We start from the raw sequence: 19,163 nt of genomic DNA, 5'->3' as shown, positions 1-19,163 counted from the left end.
TTGGGCTCCCTCCGGTGGTTGTAAGTGGCACTTTTGTGAGTTCTGCTCTTGGGCTCCCTCTTGTGGTTTCTTGTGGTATGGCTGCTCCTTGGAGTTAGCTGTCATCAGCTGCCTCCACTTATCATCTCTTCTGCTCTGCTATTTAAGTCTGGCTCTATCTTCAGCCAGTGCCACTTGTAAATGGTTCCTGGTTGGATTCACATCTCTTTGGAGTTCCCTGTTATCCTGACCAGTTCAGCTAAGCTAAATTTTTGCTTGCCCTTTTCTGTCCATAGATTGTAGACTTATCCACTCTGTGCTTTCTATGTTTGTCCAGCTTATCAGTGTGAATTAATTCTGTCTTGCTGGAAGCTCTGGGAGGCAGATTTGCCCTCCACACCTTTAGTCAGGTGTGGAGATTTTTTGTAAACTCTGCGTGGATTTTTGTAGTGTTTTATACTGACCGCACAGTATTCCATCCTGTCCTATCTATTTAGTTAGACTGGCCTCCTGTGCTCATCCTGGTTTCATTCTGTGTATGTCTTTTCCCTCTCCACTCACAGTCATTATTTGTGGGGGGCTAATCTATCCTTTGGGGATTTTCTCTGAGGCAAGATAGCTTTCCTGCTTCTATCTTTAGGGGTAGTTAGCTCTTAGGCTGTGACGAGATGCCTAGGGAGAGTTAGGAGCATTCCACGGCTACTTCTAGTGTTGTGTTGAGCTTAGGGACTGCGGTCAGTACAGTTACCACTTCCTTCAGAGCTCGTTCCATGTTGCTCCTAGACCACCGAATCATAACAGAATGTATAATAACAAACAATTTGCAAACTGTAAGACGGTGGGAGTTATTTATTTATGCACATGTACTTGTCCATTGAACAACATCGGCAAGACCAAGAGACAGTTTAAAGTGCGTATTGGTGAGCATCTCGGCTATATACGCTATAAGAGAGACACACCGCTGGCGCGTTATGTGAACATGCATCATGGGGGAGATTTGGGGTCCATTACATTCAGGACAATCGAAGTAGTGGAACTATCAGTTCGTCAAGGAGATTGGGATAAAAAAATCTTGCAGAGAGAGACAAGGTGGATATTTTGGATGGACACTGTCCACCCGAAAGGACTTAATGAGCAGTTGACCTTCTCAAGCTTCATCTAGTAATTATGGTGAGAATATCTCCCATGCAAGGAAACAATGTAGCCAGATATATATTCATAGTGTGTTACTAATTCCAGTCGGTAGAATTACCCCTGGATTTCCACATCCGTTTAACTAGTGGGAGACTATTATATGGTTTACTGGCTATTATGCTGTTATAAATGTCTATGACTTAATGTTTACATCTGAAAAGCTTCCACTACGCTATATTTTATTTATATCCTCTCTCGACTCCAAACTGTGCTCTAATAGTGGATTGACATGTGTTTAGGCACATTGTGGTCCGTGTTGGTGGTATCTTTGCTGATTTGAGGCGCCCGATGACTATTTGAGCAGCATGTGGAGTGTATACACTGAGGATGTGAGAAGGCTTGCGCGCCTGCGCAGTAGAGAAGCAGGCGCGATGAGCAAGGAAGGCATCAGACTCCTGTGAGCAGATGGATAGTTCTGCGGCTGCGCAGGTCGCAGATCCATTGTGGAGCGCATATGTGTTCCACACAGTGCGCCTGACATCATCAGTGAGGGCAGCGTCTGTTCCGGACACAGCACAGCACGTGCATGATGGAGTCCGGCATGAAAGGACACCTGAATCTAATGAAGGTGGGTGGAGACTCTAGTATCCCACTGTATAAGAGAGTGGACATTGAAGCGTTTAGCACAGACTTTGCCAGACAGGACTATGATGTCTGTCTATAGCTCTCTGGCCTATTAAGGACAAATAATCTTACGGTCCCCTGAGGAACTCCCTTAGATGAGAGTACGGGGGAAAAACGCGTCGGGCCAGTATGAGCCGATGTATTTACATGGCTGCCTGAAGGGAATGCCTAGGAGTAATATGAGCTAAGTGATTTTTATGAGCTATGGTTTTGATATTATATGTTATGTATCCAGCACATTAAGCACTTTACTAAGGTATATTCTCCTGATAAACTGTGGAGCTGTGAATATATATTCAATTGATCTATACAACTTATTAAGGTAACTTGGATTCATTGCAGTCATATTTACAGTTACCTGTACTTGTAAATATATATTCAGCTTATCTATGTAATTCATTAAGGTAGCTTAGTGTTAGTACAGCCATATGTACATCTACCTGTACTTCTAAATACGGCAGCCTGGAGCTAGTGCAGCGAACAACAGGTTCACAATATCTGTATGAGGCAGCTTCGAAATTGGCTAGCTCCCGGTTGGATGGTCATATCTAGTTATACTCTACAGTTTAAACCATAGATATTTCAGTCTCCAAGTGACTACTGGTGGACAGAATAGTGGTAGCCACGTTTGAGGAACATATAGAGGAGTGCTTATGGTATTGATTATGGATCTATTTTGATCCATATATATGTTTTTGTCTGTGATCATTAGATTATTAGGGATCACCCAGGGACAGAAGGGACAGCCGCCGTGGAGCGGGGGCGCCACATCGCATATGTAGGGTGCCAACCTCCGCTGTCAGGAAGGATATCAGCTTCCAGGGCCTATTAGGGCTAGGAGAGGCATAGTGTATCCAGCAAGATCCTTTTCTCTCTTTTTTCAAATTTTTGATTGTTTCATTTTTGATAGTTTTTTATTATTTTTTTTGGCATTTTGTTCATTTTTTCTATATTTGTTTTTTTGGTATCATAATAATGCTTCTGTAGATGGTACTTCATATATAGGCTGTATCACATACAGTGGGGCAAAAAAGTATTTAGTCAGTCAGCAATAGTGCAAGTTCCACCACTTAAAAAGATGAGAGGCGTCTGTAATTTACATCATAGGTAGACCTCAACTATGGGAGACAAACTGAGAAAAAAAAATCCAGAAAATCACATTGTCTGTTTTTTTAACAATTTATTTGCATATTATGGTGGAAAATAAGTATTTGGTCAGAAACAAACAATCAAGATTTCTGGCTCTCACAGACCTGTAACTTCTTCTTTAAGAGTCTCCTCTTTCCTCCACTCATTACCTGTAGTAATGGCACCTGTTTAAACTTGTTATCAGTATAAAAAGACACCTGTGCACACCCTCAAACAGTCTGACTCAAAACTCCACTATGGTGAAGACCAAAGAGCTGTCAAAGGACACCAGAAACAAAATTGTAGCCCTGCACCAGGCTGGGAAGACTGAATCTGCAATAGCCAACCAGCTTGGAGTGAAGAATACAACAGTGGGAGCAATAATTAGAAAATGGAAGACATACAAGACCACTGATAATCTCCCTCGATCTGGGGCTCCACGCAAAATCCCACCCCGTGGGGTCAGAATGATCACAAGAACGGTGAGCAAAAATCCCAGAACCACGCGGGGGGACCTAATGAATGAACTGCAGAGAGCTGGGAACAATGTAACAAGGCCTACCATAAGTAACACACTACGCCACCATGGACTCAGATCCTGCAGTGCCAGACGTGTCCCACTGCTTAAGCCAGTACATGTCCGGGCCCGTCTGAAGTTTGCTAGAGAGCATTTGGATGATCCAGAGGAGTTTTGGGAGAATGTCCTATGGTCTGATGAAACCAAACTGGAACTGTTTGGTAGAAACACAACTTGTCGTGTTTGGAGGAAAAAGAATACTGAGTTGCATCCATCAAACACCATACCTACTGTAAAGCATGGTGGTGGAAACATCATGCTTTGGGGCTGTTTCTCTGCCAAGGGGCCCGGACGACTGATCCGGGTACATGAAAGAATGAATGGGGCCATGTATCGTGAGATTTTGAGTGCAAACCTCCTTCCATCAGCAAGGGCATTGAAGATGAAGCATGGCTGGGTCTTTCAACATGACAATGATCCAAAGCACACCGCCAGGGCAACGAAGGAGTGGCTTCGTAAGAAGCATTTCAAGGTCCTGGAGTGGCCTAGCCAGTCTCCAGATCTCAACCCTATAGAAAACCTTTGGAGGGAGTTGAAAGTCCGTGTTGCCAAGCGAAAAGCCAAAAACATCACTGCTCTAGAGGAGATCTGCATGGAGGAATGGGCCAACATACCAACAACAGTGTGTGGCAACCTTGTGAAGACTTACAGAAAACGTTTGACCTCTGTCATTGCCAACAAAGGATATATTACAAAGTATTGAGATGAAATTTTGTTTCTGACCAAATACTTATTTTCCACCATAATATGCAAATAAATTGTTAAAAAAACAGACAATGTGATTTTCTGGATTTTTTTTTCTCAGTTTGTCTCCCATAGTTGATGTCTACCTATGATGTAAATTACAGACGCCTCTCATCTTTTTAAGTGGTGGAACTTGCACTATTGCTGACTGACTAAATACTTTTTTGCCCCACTGTATCTCTGGTAGTTGGGTTCCTATAGGGATGTGTTTTATCTGACTTTGTGGATTTTTGGTACTATACGGGATTATTAAATAAAGATTTATGATTTTAGGGGTAGGTTTTTTGGTTCTTTTGGTCGGTTCTGGCACTGTGTCTGGCAGTATGGGGGTACTGTATCTGGCAGTATTATGGCCCACTGTGGCAGCATTATGGGGGCACTGTGTCTGGCAGTATGTGTTACCAAAAAAAAAACCATTGTCCTTACCGCAAGGTGATGAGCAGCCTTTCCTCAGCAGAGATGGCTCTTCACATGACTGTGTCCACGTAATTTAGATCAGGAGACAGAAGAGCGAGAAGGCGATCGAAAGCTTCTATCGTTAGCCTGCAGAACTGGACACTTTTCTCCTGATAACTGTAACAAAAAAAAAATAGGTTTATCGTACGGGTGAAAATTTGACATCTTATCATAGGATACCACCAAACAAAAAAACCATGCACACAGATGACAGTATAGCTTTTTTCCCTAATATATCTTGCCTCCCGAAATCATGGTAAAGGAGATGGAAGTGGCCCTTGTCTGCCCGCTCCTGAACAATCGAATGCACCCACATTCTTTTCAGTGTTCTCCTCCTCCGAGAGCACTCCTATGGGAGAATATAGTCTTTAGTACAAAATACATCCAAATATTAACCCCTTACCGGCATCGGACGTACTATACCGTCCGATGCCGGCTCCCCTGCTTTGATGCAGGGCTCCGCGGTGAGCCCGCATCAAAGCCGGGACATGTCAGCTGTTTTGAACAGCTGACATGTGCCCGTAATAGGCGCGGGCAGAATCGCGATCTGCCCGCACCTATTAACTAGTTAAATGCCGCTGTCAAACGCTGACAGCAGCATTTAGCTACCGCTTCCGGCTGGGCGGACGGAAATGACGTCATCGCCGACCCCATCACATGATCGGGGGTCGGCGATGCTTGTATATTGTAACCATAGAGGTCCCAGAGACCTCTATGGTTACTGATGACCGGTGGCTGTGAGCGCCACCCTGTGGTCGGCGCTCACAGCACACCTCCATTTCTGCTACATAGCAGCGATCAGCAGATCGCTGCTATGTAGCAGAGCCGATCGCGTTGTGCCTGCTTCTAGCCTCCCATGGAGGCTATTGAAGCATGGCAAAAGTTAAAAAAAAAAGTTAAAAAAAATGTGAAAAAAATAAAAAAAACATAAAAGTTTAAATCACCCCCCTTTCGCCCCAATCAAAATAAATCAATAAAAAAAATATCAAATCTACGCATATTTGGTATGGCCGCGCTCAGAATCGCCCGATCTATCAACTAAAAAAAAGTATTAACCTGAGCGCTAAACAGCATAGCGGGAAAAAAATTCGAAACGCCAGAATTACGTTTTATTGGTCGCCGCGACATTGCATTCAAATGCAATAACGGGCGATCAAAAGAACGTATCTGCGCAAAAATGGTATAATTAAAAACGTCATCTCGGCACGCAAAACATAAGCCCTCAACCGACCCCAGATCACGAAAAATGGAGACGCTACGAGCATCGGAAAATGGCGCAATTTTTTTTTTTTTTTTTTAGCAAAGTTTGGAATTTTTTTTCACCACTTAGATAAAAAATAACCTAGTCATGTTAGGTGTCTATGAACTCGTACTGACCTGGAGAATCATAATGGCAGGTCATTTTTAGCATTTAGTGAACCTAGCAAAAAAGCCAAACAAAAAAACAATGTGGGATTGCACTTTTTTTTGCAATTTCACCGCACTTGGAATTTTTTTCCCGTTTTCTAGTACACGACATGCTAAAACCAATGATGTCGTTCAAAAGTACAACTTGTCCCGCAAAAAATAAGCCCTCACATGGCCAAATTGACGGAAAAATAAAAAAGTTATGGCTCTGGGAAGGAGGGGAACAAAAAACGAACACGGAAAAACGAAAAATCCCCCGGTCATGAAGGGGTTAAGCACATAAAAAATCTAATGACCTTATGTTACATGCTCGCTGTGGTGGTGCAGCAGGATCAGAAGCATAAGCATCAAAATCTACGTTTTTTCTGGGCTGAGACGCCGCTGAGGCTGTACTTGTGGCATGTTGAATACAATAAGAAAACAAAATGGAAACGAGGGGTTGGACTAGGAAATGACCTCATAGGAGCCTCTTTTTTTTTTTTGCAACCCAACTTTATTTGTGCTCAAAAACGATTAAAAAACGCTAAAAAAAAACCTTAGCAAAAACAATAAAAAACACATGAAAAAAGCGTCAATAACGCGTAAAAACCGCATCATATCTGCATGCATTTTACCTAGGAAGGGTGTGCGGTTTTGATCAGGAAAAATCTGTTTGTATTCTGCAACGTGTGCACATCGCCTGAGGTTATTATTGGGTGTCTGAGGAGAAATCAATAGTGATGAGCGAGTGTACTCATTGCTCGGGTATTCCCGAGCACGCTCGGGTGGTCTATGAGTATTTGTAACTGCTCGGAGATTTCGTTTTTGTCGTGGCAGCTGCATGATTTGCGGCTGCTAGACAGCTTGATTACATGTGGGGATTCCCTAGCAACCAGGCAACCTCCACATGTACTCAGGCTGGCTAGCAGCCGTAAATCATGCAGCTGAGTCAACAAAAACTCAATCTCCGAGCAGGTACAAATACTCGGAGACCACCCGAGCGTCCTCGGGAAAACCCGAGCAATGAGTATACTCGCTCCTCACTAGCTATTTTTGGTTGTTAGAGGGCCTCATGCAGACATCCCGGCAATTACACACCTAGGCTGCTATCAATAAGGTTATTAATGGTTGTCTGAGCGCTATGTGCAGAAATCCCAGCACTTACACACCTTTGCTGATAGCAATGAGGTTATTATTGGTTGTCTGAGGAAGGTTATGCTGCTGAATGCACTTGGGAAATCATTAAAATTCATGAGATTTGGTTTCCATTTTTTTCATTATTTGCAAATCAGTAATATGTCTATCAATCTTATGATTCCCATAGTGCCACAAATTTTCCTTCTTGGTCTTGCGATTTCAATATTGAGGCATTTAGGCGCACAGCATTAAGTTAAACTAGAAAGTGCAAATATGTGCCAAACGTATCGCAGTGGCTGATGATTGATGATAAATTTTACTCATAGAAAAAAAGGAATTTGAGTCCAAAATAGTATAAAAATATAAACAACTTTTATTTGTACAATATATGAATCCATAAACTGATCTATCAGATACACTGAAGTTTATAACATGCTCAGCAAGGGAACACAACTGTGACCAGACCTGTGTGTCCTACCACATACTGCTATACATATAAAATAAAGTGCTATGTGCTAAAATATAAATACCATGGGATACAGAAACCCCTTAGGACCTGGTAATCACAGTGTCTCATATCATTTGTCCATTGTCATAAAAATAGTGAGCCCAAAGCTTGGTTCCTTACCCATGTAGCAGATGCAGGGGGATCACACAGTACAGCCCCAACGCGCGTTTCGCATCGGCTTCATCAGGGGACGGTACTGTGATGTGTATGGGGTGATCTTATAGGGTCCATAATTACCCTTAATGATCCACAGACTGTAGCGCATGTGCGCCGCTGACCGCGCCAGGAGCTGCATCGCATCTGGCGTCCACCATGACGAAGAGCTCACAGGGACGTCGCGCTGACGTCACTGGAGCGCATACGTCATTTCCGGGTCCTGTCCACAATGCCCCGGAACGCAGGCCACAGCAGACATCCGCACTGTGGCTCTATGGAGTAAGTTATTCCTATGTTGTGGGGAAGCACCGTATTGCAGCTAAAGCGATTACTATCTACCTAATTCTAGGCACTACATATGAGTGCCAAATCAGAGAAAGTGCCAAGTGCCAAAAAAAGGGCTAGTGATGATAATAAGACTTATATATACAGTATGTATATACATATAAAAAGCTGATTAAAAGCTCCATATTTAGAGCAAATATTACATAAATCAATAACAATCAATCAATAAATAAATAATCAAACAAGTGACATCACCACCCAGCTATATAATTGATCAGCAAAAAACAAATTGATACCATTTCACATACCAAATAGAAGAAAATACGTGATATAAAATATAAAAATAAGAATAGATTTATATTCATTGAAGTGCCACTGCTTATGGGCTTCAACACATGTTCTTTATGAAGGTACATCCTGGATTAATCATCCTGGGCCATATAACGTAGAGCCTCCCCTAGATATCACACCACTGTGTTATTTCGAAAAGACTTGTTGGCATCATCGCACGTAACATGCAAACATTACAAAATTAAAACAAAAGACATATAATTAGAATTAAAAACACACACTAAACAAAATATTGGAGACATTTCTTTACAAAAAGGAACTGAAACTGACTTGTTCATTTAGGCCTGCTGGAGTGGTAGTATTCAGTATAGTGATCCAGCGGCATTACCTCTGTGCCAATTTCCGTTTTAAATCCCCCCTCTAATACCTGCACTAATTCTATCAATGCCCCAGATCCTTAAATCTTTTGGGTTACAATTATGATATGCCCTGAAATGTTTGGGAATAGGTTTAAGATTAGCCTCATCTTCCACGTCACGTGATACCATTATATCCCTTACGTGTTCCCGTGTACGAACACGCAACTCACGGGATGTTAGACCAACATATATCAAATTGCATAGGCAAATTGCGTAATAAACCACGAAAGTCGTACTGCAACTGATATATTTTCTGATTTGAAATTCATTCGTGCCGCACAAGAGGTTGGTACACAAAATGAGAATGCTTGGTCTGGGGGAAAATGTGTGTAAATGGGTTAGTAACTGGCTTAGTGATAGAAAGCAGAGGGTGGTTATAAATGGTATAGTCTCTAACTGGGTCGCTGTGACCAGTGGGGTACCGCAGGGGTCGGTATTGGGACCTGTTCTCTTCAACATATTCATTAATGATCTGGTAGAAGGTTTACACAGTAAAATATCGATATTTGCAGATGATACAAAACTATGTAAAGCAGTTAATACAAGAGAAGATAGTGTTCTGCTACAGATGGATCTGGATAAGTTGGAAAGTTGGGCTGAAAGGTGGCAGATGAGGTTTAACAATGATAAATGTAAGGTTATACACATGGGAAGAAGGAATCAATATCACCATTACACACTGAACGGAAAACCACTGGGTAAATCTGACAGGGAGAAGGACTTGGGGATCTGTTATGATAAGGTAATTCAGTACCACAATGGACATAGAGGTCAGAGCATATACAGTGACCTGACAAAAACCCAAAAACATAGAACGAGCTCTGAGACGTGGGAACTCTGTTGACCGCAATCCCTAATCCTCTCCAATCACACTAGAGGCAGCCGTGGATTGCGCCTAACGCTCCCTATGCAACTCGGCACAGCCTGAGAAACTAGCTAGCCTGAAGATAGAAAATAAGCCTACCTTGCCTCAGAGAAATACCCCAAAGGAAAAGGCAGCCCCCACATATAATGACTGTGAGTTAAGATGAAAAGACAAACGTAGAGATGAAATAGATTTAGCAAAGTGAGGCCCGACTTTCTGAACAGAGCGAGGATAGGAAAGGTAACTTTGCGGTCAACACAAAACCCTACAAAAACCACGCAAAGGGGGCAAAAAGACCCTCCGTACCGAACTAACGGCACGGAGGTACACCCTCTGCATCCCAGAGCTTCCAGCAAGCAAGAAAAAACAAATAGACAAGCTGGACAGAAAAAAAAAGCAAACAAAATAGCAAAGCGGAACTTAGCTATGCAGAGCAGCAGGCCACAGGAACGATCCAGGAGGAAACAGGTCCAATACTAGAACATTGACTGGAGGCCAGGATGAAAGCACTAGGTGGAGTTAAATAGAGCAGCACCTAACGACTTCACCACATCACCTGAGGAAGGAAACTCAGAAGCCGCAGTACCACTTTCCTCCACCAACGGAAGCTCACAGAGAGAATCAGCCGAAGTACCACTTGTGACCACAGGAGGGAGCTCTGCCACAGAATTCACAACAGTACCCCCCCCTTGAGGAGGGGTCAGCGAACCCTCACCAGAGCCCCCAGGACGACCAGGATGAGCCATATGAAAGGCACGAACAAGATCGGGAGCATGGACATCAGAGGCAAAGACCCAGGAATTATCTTCCTGAGCATAACCCTTCCACTTAACCAGATACTGGAGTTTCCATCTTGAAACACGAGAATCCAAAATCTTCTCCACAATATACTCCAACTCCCCCTCCAGCAAAACCGGGGCAGGAGGATCAACAGATGGAACCATAGGTGCCACGTATCTCCGCAACAATGACCTATGGAATACGTTATGTATGGAAAAAGAATCTGGAAGGGTCAGACGAAAAGACACAGGATTAAGAACCTCAGAAATCCTATACAGACCAATGAAACGAGGTTTAAACTTAGGAGAGGAAACCTTCATAGGAATATGACGAGAAGATAACCAAACCAAATCCCCAACACGAAGTCGGGGACCCACACAGCGTCTGCGATTAGCGAAACGTTGAGCCTTCTACTGGGACAAGGTCAAATTGTCCACTACATGAGTCCAAATCTGCTGCAACCTGTCCACCACAGTATCCACACCAGGACAGTCCGAAGACTCAACCTGCCCTGAAGAGAAACGAGGATGGAACCCAGAGTTGCAGAAAAACGACGAAACCAAGGTAGCCGAGCTGGCCCGATTATTAAGGGCGAACTCAGCCAAAGGCAAAAAGGACACCCAGTCATCCTGATCAGCAGAAACAAAGCATCTCAGATATGTTTCCAAGGTCTGATTGGTTCGTTCGGTCTGGCCATTAGTCTGAGGATGGAAAGCCGAGGAAAAAGACAAGTCAATGCCCATCCTACCACAAAAGGCTCGCCAAAACCTCGAAACAAACTGGGAACCTCTGTCAGAAATAATATTCTCTGGAATGCCATGTAAACGAACCACATGCTGGAAGAACAATGGCACCAAATCAGAGGAGGAAGGTAATTTAGACAAGGGTACCAAATAGACCATCTTAGAGAAGCGATCACAGACCACCCAAATGACTAACATCTTTTGAGAGACGGGAAGATCTGAAATAAAATCCATAGAGATATGTGTCCAAGGCCTCTTCAGGACCGCCAAGGGCAAAAGCAACCCACTGGCACGAGAACAGCAGGGCTTAGCCCGAGCACAAATCCCACAGGACTGCACAAAAGTACGCACATCCCGCGACAGAGATGGCCACCAAAAGGATCTAGCCACTAACTCTCTGGTACCAAAGATTCCAGGATGACCAGCCAACACCGAACAATGAACCTCAGAGATAACTTTATTCGTCCACCTATCAGGGACAAACAGTTTCTCCGCTGGGCAACGATCAGGTTTATTAGCCTGAAATTTTTGCAGCACCCGCCGCAAATCAGGGGAGATGGCAGACACAATTACTCCCTCTTTGAGGATACCCTCCGGCTCAGATAAACCCGGAGAGTCGGGCACAAAACTCCTAGACAGAGCATCCGCCTTCACATTTTTAGAGCCCGGAAGGTACAAAATCACAAAGTCAAAACGGGCAAAAAACAGCGACCAACGAGCCTGTCTAGGATTCAACCGCTTGGCAGACTCGAGATAAGTCAAGTTCTTATGATCAGTCAAGACCACCACGCGATGCTTAGCTCCTTCAAGCCAATGACGCCACTCCTCGAATGCCCACTTCATGGCCAACAACTCTCGATTGCCCACATCATAATTTCGCTCAGCAGGCGAAAACTTCCTGGAAAAGAAGGCGCATGGTTTCATCACCGAGCAATCAGAGCTTCTCTGCGACAAAACAGCCCCTGCTCCAATCTCAGAAGCATCAACCTCGACCTGGAACGGAAGCGAAACATCTGGTTGACACAACACAGGGGCAGAACAAAAACGACGCTTCAACTCCTGAAAAGCTTCCACAGCAGCAGAAGACCAATTGACCACATCAGCACCCTTCTTGGTCAAATCGGTCAATGGTTTGGCAATGCTAGAAAAATTACAGATGAAGCGACGATAAAAATTAGCAAAGCCCAGGAACTTTTGCAGACTTTTCAGAGATGTCGGCTGAGTCCAATCATGGATGGCTTGGACCTTAACAGGGTCCATCTCGATAGTAGAAGGGGAAAAGATGAACCCCAAAAATGAAACCTTCTGAACACCAAAGAGACACTTTGATCCCTTCACAAACAAAGAATTAGCACGCAGGACCTGAAACACCGTTCTGACCTGCTTCACATGAGACTCCCAATCATCCGAGAAGATCAAAATGTCATCCAAGTACACAATCAGGAATTTATCCAGGTACTCTCGGAAGATGTCATGCATAAAGGACTGAAACACTGATGGAGCATTGGCAAGTCCGATTGGCATTACTAGATACTCAAAATGGCCCTCGGGCGTATTAAATGCAGTTTTCCATTCATCGCCTCGCTTAATACGCACAAGATTATACGCACCACGAAGATCTATCTTGGTGAACCAACTAGCCCCCTTAATCCGAGCAAACAAATCAGATAACAACGGCAAGGGGTACTGAAATTTAACCGTGATCTTATTTAGAAGGCGGTAATCTATACAAGGTCTCAGTGAACCATCCTTCTTGGCTACAAAAAAGAACCCTGCTCCTAATGGCGACGATGACGGGCGAATATGCCCCTTCTCCAGGGACTCCTTCACATAACTCCGCATAGCGGCGTGCTCAGGACCAGATAAATTAAACAGTCGACCTTTTGGGAATTTACTACCAGGAATCAAATCGATAGCACAATCACAATCCCTATGCGAAGGTAGGGTATCGGACTTGGGCTCATCAAATACATCCCGGCAATCAGACAAGAGCTCTGGAACCTCAGAAGGGGTGGATGACGAAATAGTCAGAAATGGGACATCACCATGTACCCCCTGACAACCCCAGCTGGACACAGACATGGATTTCCAATCTAATACTGGATTATGGACTTGTAGCCATGGCAACCCCAACACGACCACATCATGTAGATTATGCAACACCAGAAAGCGAATAACCTCCTGATGTGCAGGAGCCATGCACATGGTCAGCTGGGTCCAGTACTGAGGCTTATTCTTGGCCAAAGGCGTAGCATCAATTCCTCTCAATGGAATAGGACACTGCAAGGGCTCCAAGAAAAACCCACAACGCCTAGCATACTCCAAGTCCATCAAATTCAGGGCAGCGCCTGAATCCACAAATGCCATGACAGAATACGATGACAAAGAGCAGATCAAGGTAACGAACAGAAGAAATTTTGACTGTACCGTACCAATGGTGGCAGACCTAGCGAACCGCTTAGTGCGCTTAGGACAATCAGAGATAGCATGAGTGGAATCACCACAGTAGAAACACAGCCCATTCAGACGTCTGTGTTCTTGCCGTTCAACTCTGGTCAAAGTCCTATCGCACTGCATAGGCTCAGGTTTAAGCTCAGGTAATACCGCCAAATGGTGCACAGATTTACGCTCACGCAAGCGTCGACCGATCTGAATGGCCAAAGACATAGACTCATTCAGACCAGCAGGCATAGGAAATCCCACCATGACATCCTTAAGGGCTTCAGAGAGACCTTTTCTGAAAATAGCTGCGAGCGCACCTTCATTCCATTGAGTGAGTACGGACCACTTTCTAAATTTCTGACAATATACCTCTATCTCATCCTGACCCTGACACAGAGCCAGCAAATTTTTCTCTGCCTGATCCACTGAATTAGGCTCATCGTACAGCAATCCGAGCGCCAGGAAAAACGCATCAATATTACTTAATGCAGGATCTCCTGGCGCAAGGGAAAATGCCCAGTCTTGAGGGTCGCCACGCAAAAAAGAAATAATAATTCTCACTTGTTGAACTGGGTCACCAGAGGAGCGAGGTTTCAAGGCCAGAAACAGTTTGCAATTATTTTTGAAATTCACAAACTTGGCTCTATCACCATAAAACAAATCAGGAATAGGAATTCTTGGTTCTAACATAGGCTTCTGAACCACCAAATCTTGAATCTTTTGTACATTTATAACGAGATTATCCATTGAAGAGCACAGACCCTGAATGTCCATGTCCACACCTGTGTCCTGAACCATCCAAATGTCTAGGGGAAAAAAAAGGCAAAACACAGTGCAGAGAAAAAAAATGGTCTCAGAACTTCTTTTTTCCCTCTATTGAGAATCATTAGTACTTTGGGCCTCCAGTACTGTTATGATAAGGTAATTCAGTACCACAATGGACATAGAGGTCAGAGCATATACAGTGACCTGACAAAAACCCAAAAACATAGAACGAGCTCTGAGACGTGGGAACTCTGCTGACCGCAATCCCTAATCCTCTCCAATCACAATAGAGGCAGCCGTGGATTGCGCCTAACGCTCCCTATGCAACTCGGCACAGCCTGAGAAACTAGCTAGCCTGAAGATAGAAAATAAGCCTACCTTGCCTCAGAGAAATACCCCAAAGGAAAAGGCAGCCCCCACATATAATGACTGTGAGTTAAGATGAAAAGACAAACGTAGAGATGAAATAGATTTAGCAAAGTGAGGCCCGACTTTCTGAACAGAGCGAGGATAGGAAAGGTAACTTTGCGGTCAACACAAAACCCTACAAAAACCACGCAAAGGGGGCAAAAAGACCCTCCGTACCGAACTAACGGCACGGAGGTACACCCTCTGCGTCCCAGAGCTTCCAGCAAGCAAGAAAAAACAAATAGACAAGCTGGACAGAAAAAAAAAGCAAACAAAATAGCAAAGCGGAACTTAGCTATGCAGAGCAGCAGGCCACAGGAATGATCCAGGAGGAAACAGGTCCAATTCTAGAACATTGACTGGAGGCCAGGATCAAAGCACTAGGGGGAGTTAAATAGAGCAGCACCTAACGACTTCACCACATCACCTGAGGAAGGAAACTCAGAAGCCGCAGTACCACTTTCCTCCACCAACGGAAGCTCACAGAGAGAATCAGCCGAAGTACCACTTGTGACCACAGGAGGGAGCTCTGCCACAGAATTCACAACAGGGATCCTAGTTAATGATAAACTTACCTGGAGCAGCCAGTGCCAGGCAGCAGCTGCCAAGGCAAACAGGATTATGGGGTGCATTAAAAGAGGTCTGGATACACATGATGAGAGCATTATACTGCCTCTGTACAAATCCCTAGTTAGACCGCACATGGAGTACTGTGTCCAGTTTTGGGCACCGGTGCTCAGGAAGGATATAATGGAACTAGAGAGAGTACAAATTAGGGCAACAAAATTAATAAAGGGGATGGGAGAACTACAATACCCAGATAGATTAGCAAAATTAGGATTATTTAGTCTAGAAAAAAGACGACTGAGGGGCGATCTAATAACCATTTATAAGTATATAAGGGGACAATACAAATATCTCGCTGAGGATCTGTTTATACCAAAGAAGGTGACGGGCACAAGGGGGCATTCTTTGCGTCTGGAGGAGAGAAGGTTTTTCCACCAACATAGAAGAGGAATCTTTACAGTTAGGGCAGTGAGAATCTGGAATTGCTTGCCTGAGGAGGTGGTGATGGCAATCTCAGTCGAGGGGTTCAAGAGAGGCCTGGATGTCTTCCTGGAGCAGAACAATATTGTATCATACAATTATTAGGTTCTGTAGAAGGACGTAGATCTGTGGATTTATTATGATGGAATATAGGCTGAACTGGATGGACAAATGTCTTTTTTCGGCCTTACTAACTATGTTACTATGTTACTATGTTACTATGTATTTTTTCCATCCGATGACGTGAAAGATGTGGCCCTAACCAGATTTTTCATGCCAGGCAATCACCACATGGATAAAATCCATTTTTCTGCCTTCCAGCATTAAATGGATCTGGGACTTTGGCTATGTAATGATTATGTACCAGCATATCTCGGATGTTATTACTTCTTCGTGCTGTCATCAGCGGCCAATCTGGAAGGCACCTCTGTAGGATAGAGTCTGTTTTCAAAATCGGCCAATGTTTCTTTAAAATATCCCTCATCACTTCCCATCTATGATTGAAGGTGGAGATGAATCTTACTTGATTATCCCCCATTTTACTCTTCTTCTTACTAGCTCCCAACAGCTAATTCCTATTGGTCCTTTTGGCCCTTGCATATCCTCTTTTCATAGAACGCCTACTGTAGCCACATTGGCTAAAGCGTTCACTTAAATCCCTGGCTTGCTCCTCAAACATTTGATCTGAAGTGCATATTCTGTGTGCTCGAAGATCCCAAGATCCACAAGGATCCAGCCTCTCCTCCGGGGCGTCCTATTGTCTCTGGCATGGGAGGGCTATGTGATGCAATATGTAAATTCATTGAACATTACTTAAGACCACAGGTCGAAACGTTGCCCTCCTATGTCAGGGACACTACTCACGTCCTGAGGAGAGTTGATGGCCTTGTCGTGTACACTAGCATCCGGCTTACGGATAGGTTGAGAGCAACAACCTAGAATCCAGTAATTTGGAGGCTGATACAAGGGAACTGGTATTGGAGTTATTGGATTTTGTCCTTACGCATAACTTTTTTGTTTTTAAAGATCGTTTTTTTCTTCAGAGACAGGGCACCGCAATGGGGGCGGCCTGTGCGCCCTCTTAAGCAAATTGTTTTTAGGATTTTGGGAAAGGAGTATCTTGCCTGATGGTGCACAGGCCTCGCCCCAAATTTTAGGATGGTACAGATATATCGATGACGTCCTGTTCGTCTGGCAGGGCTCTGTCTCTAAATTACAGCATTTTATGGTAGGACTCAATCATAATGACTCCAATATCAGATCAACATACATGTATCATCAAAAAGAAGTCTCCTGCTGGATATTACATTTTATCAAAATATAACAAAGCCTAGGTTAGGCAGCTTTCAAAGAATGATCCATCAGAAAAGAGAAAAAAGCTAGTGGCTTAAAAATTCAACATTTTATTAAGGTTAGATTAAAATGAGTTTTTGATAAAAAAAATAACGACAAAAAATATATAGTAAAACCATGGAGATAACATATGCAAAAAATAGAATGGACCACACCAATATGGGAAGATGCCAAGGTTTACCAAGATGAATATAGCTACAAATGATGAGTGGAATAAAGTAAAAAGGAGGTATACATATATATGAAATAAATACTCATGTCAGAAAGGGTGAACAAACCCCTTTTGTGGTCTTAGTGATCTGTAAAGTGCATGAAGCCTCTGAATCATTCAACCAATGGTTAATAAACAATAGGAGCAGTAAATGTTATATCACAGATAATAGATAAAGTGTAAGTGCCAAGGTACAGAGAGCCGTTTAAAGGCTATTAATGAGAAGAAAAAATGCCATATGTAGCTATCAATCTACCCGCTAGCTTTCCTTTAAGGACTCTAGAGGATTTCTTCATATGTGCATGGACCTGAGTCTCACCCTTTTATTTTATTTTCCATATATATATATATATATATATATATATATATATATATATATATATATATATATATATATATATATATATATATATATATATATATATTTCTTAATGTATAAAAAATGTCTTTATATGTCTGTAAATTTTTAAATTTTATATATTATTATGACTACTATATGTAAAGTTTATGCTGATGCTGATGTAATTCACATATGTCACTCTCCATCACTTCTCCCTTTTTTCCTTTTTTAATCTTTTTCTAGTTACATTGATGCAACTGTATCGTACAATCTCTCCATTTCTCTTTTCTCTCTTTTTTTCTAATATCAACCCTTTTTTATACTATGAACCTCACGGGTGTCAAATTGCATTCCTCAAGGGCCGCAAACAGGTCATGTTTTCAGGATTTCCTTGTATTGCACAGGTGATAATTTAATCACCTACACACATAATGATTAAAGCACCTTGTTCAATGCTAAGGAAATCCTGAAAACATGACCTGTTTGCGGCCCTTGAGGAATGCAGTTTGACACCCCTGATGAACCTTATGTTTGCCTTATATTTTCTTTGTATTATGGTTCAATATCATGTACAAATTTTTTTGTGGACCCTCACTGCATAATCTTGTAATCGCTTATTCACATTTTTATATGTAGAGTCCACCTTATGCCCTTGCATATATTTATACACACACATGTAGCATTTACCTTATCCCTTCGCACATATTCCAATATCTTCCCTTTTTATTTTTCCCCTTTTTCCTTTCACCGCCACTTACATTTAGCACATTCCACTTCCTTTTTTACACTACCCGCATCATGCTGCACACTTCTTTTATACATTACCTATCCTTCCTTTCCAGCGGTGTGCGCTCCATCCGGATGTTCTGCACGAGCGTTGCTGGGGCAACGCGTCTTCATATGTCTGGTTCGGCCTCCCCATCCTGACGCGTCGGGCGGGGAGGAGTATCAGAATCACATGACGCCAAGACCCAGTGATGTCAGGCCGACTTTTTCCGGCGGAAGCGCCGCACAAAGCCGCTGCCACCAATGCCGGGCATACATGATATATTAGCTCCCCAGACCCTAACACATGCAGCAGCACCCCTCGATAAAGCTGTATGCGAAACGTGCGTCGGGGTTCCTGGTCCACACCTCACAGGTAATATGCCTATGCTACTAGCATTATACCTCTAATCCTGGTTATCTTTAGCTACACTTGGCATTTTTTCTTCTCATTAATAGCCTTTATATGGCTCTCTTTACCTTTTTCACTTACACCTTATCTATTATCTGTGATATAACATTTACTGCTCCTATTGTTTATTAACCATTGGTTGAATGAT

The sequence above is a fragment of the Ranitomeya imitator genome, chromosome 2 (assembly GCF_032444005.1).
Source record: "Ranitomeya imitator isolate aRanImi1 chromosome 2, aRanImi1.pri, whole genome shotgun sequence".
NCBI lineage: Eukaryota > Metazoa > Chordata > Amphibia > Anura > Dendrobatidae > Ranitomeya > Ranitomeya imitator.
The sequence above is the reverse complement of the archived record's forward strand: the minus strand, read 5'-3'. Positions refer to the sequence as shown.